Raw genomic sequence first — 2,500 nt, forward strand, 5'->3', positions numbered from 1 at the left:
ATATATTATATATATATATATATGTATATGCTGTATGTATGTGTGAGTGTATTCTATTAGTCTCTGTCTCTCTGATTTCTCTTACTCTCTCTCTCCCTCTCACTCTCTTTGTTATTCTCCATCTCTCCCTTGGGTGTCACAGTTACCTGGGATGCGGGGCTCCGTCGTGTATATCCATCATATACCACTGCAGTTTCCTTGTTTTGCCCTTTTTGTATTTTGTGTATCATACTTACAAGTGTGTTTGTGTGTTTGCATGTGTATATATATATGTGTGTGTGTGTGTGTGTGTGTGTGTGTGGGTATATACTCTATATATATATATATATATATATATATTAGTTATATTATATATATATATATATATGACATAATATATATATAAATATATATATATATTAATATAATATATATATATATATATATATATATATTTATGTATATACATATATACATACTCATACATACATATATATATATTTATATATATATATATATATATATATATATATATATATATATATATATATGTGTGTTTATATTGCATTTTTACGTAATGTTAATGCATGTAGGAATATATTTCATATCACAATATATCTGTCCTACCCCCTCCCCCCTTTCTCCATCCTCTGTTTTTCTCTCACTCTCTCTCTCTTTCTCTCTCCTTCTCGCTCTCCCACTCTCCGTTTCTCTTCCATGCATGGTTGTGCGAACACCCACGCAACGTGCATATATCTACATAGTGTAATTAAGTGATACATAATGCAAAGAACATGGAAATTACCCTCATCCGTCTCGACGCGTCTCAAGCCACAGAAAGCAGTTCGTTTTTATCCTTCATTTTCCAAGATGGATTCACTACATTAAAAGAGTTGAAAAACGTAAAATGAAAAAAGATATGAAATAGTATAATTGTGCTCTCCACACCAACGACTTAAGATTCTAAAAATATATAATTTTTTCATTAGGAATTTTAATATATTTAAAAAAAGGAAAGGAAAAACATTATATTCTATTCATCCCCTTTAAGAAAACACATTTTATCGTGATACAAAATAGACGATAAAGAATTACGAGGAAAAAATAAATAAAAATGGAAAGCAGCAAAGTACTTTAAACCCCCCCCCCAAAAAAAAAAAAAAAAAAAAAAAAGGTTTCCAGGAGCTGCATACAAAATACCACCCGAAGTCAAAGGGAATGAACAATGGAAGAGCGAAATAAAAGGTTCAAAGTCCATACAATAGATGGCACTTTAACAACAGCGCCACTTAGTACGTGTGCTTTATCATGTTTTTTCACAATTCACTTTTTAAGGTTTATTTTTGCATGATATTAATTATATTTTGATGAATAGAAGAGAAAGTAGAGAAAGAAAGAAAGATAGATAGATAGATATATATAGAGAGAGGGAGCGAGAGAGAGATAGATAGATAGATAGATAGATAGATGGATAGAGAGAGAGAGAGAGAGAGAGAGAGAGAGAGACGATGATGAGGCACGAGGGAAGGAGAGAGAGAGGAGGGAGGAGAGAGAGAGAATGGAGAGGCGAGTGGAGATGAGAGAGAGAGAGAGAGAGAGAGAGAAAGAGAGCGACAGAGAAAGAGGTAAATAAATAGAGAGATAGATAGATGGATAGATAATTAAAGAGAGGGAGAGACAGAGAGAGAGAGAGATAAATAGATAGATAGATAGATAGAGAGAGAGAGAGAGAAAGAGAGAGAGAACATAAACATAAACATAAGCATAAACAGAAAGACAGAAAGAGAAAAAAGAAAGAAAGAGAGAGAAAGGAAAAGAAAAAGAAAAAAGAAAGAAAGAGAGAGAAAGGAAAAGAAAAAGAAAAAAGAAAGAAAGAGAGAGAAAGGAAAAGAAAAAGGAAAAAAGAAAGAAAGAGAGAGAAAGGAAAAAGAAAAAGAAAAAAGAAAGAAAGAGAGAGAAAGGAAAAGGAAAAAGAAAAAACGAAAGATTAAGGAGAGAGAAGAAAGGAAAAGAAAAAAGAAAAAAGAAAAGAAAGAGAAGAGAAAAGGACAAAAGAAAAGAAAAAAAGAAAGAAAGAAGAGAGAAAGGAAAAAAGAAAGAAAGAAAAAAAAAAAGAAAGAGAGAGAAAGGAAAAGAAAAAGAAAAAAGAAAGAAAGAGAGAGAAAAGGAAAAAGAAAAAGAAAAAGAAAGAAAGAGAGGAGGGAAAGGGAAAAGAAAAAGAAAAAAAGAAAGAAAGAGAGAGAAGAAAGGGAAAAGAAAAAGAAATAAAAGAAAGAAAGAGAGAGAAAGGAAAAGGGAAAAAAGAAAAAAAAAAGAAGAAGAGAGAGAAAGGAAAAAGGAAAAAGAAAGAAAGGCAGAGAGAGAAAGGAAAAGAAAAAGAAAAAAGAAAGAATAGAGAGAGAAAGGAAAAGAAAAAGAAAAAAAGAAAGAAAGAGAGAGAAAGGAAAAGACAAAAGAAAGAAAAAGAAAAAGAGGAAGAGAGAGAAAGGAAAAGAAAAAGAAAAAAAGGAAAAGAAAGCGG

At 31.2% G+C, this 2,500-nt stretch overlaps 1 protein-coding gene across 1 annotated transcript in view; it reads right to left on the minus strand.

The window, feature by feature from the left end:
• LOC122256064 (nephrin-like) overlaps positions 1-2,500 on the minus strand; it is an 82,040-nt gene that overhangs the window by 78,904 nt on the left and 636 nt on the right. The window lies entirely within an intron of this gene.

Source organism: Penaeus japonicus, unplaced genomic scaffold, assembly GCF_977035675.1.
Source record: "Penaeus japonicus unplaced genomic scaffold, GWHDUDI00000001_assembly GWHDUDI00000025, whole genome shotgun sequence".
Classification (NCBI taxonomy): Eukaryota; Metazoa; Arthropoda; class Malacostraca; order Decapoda; family Penaeidae; genus Penaeus; species Penaeus japonicus.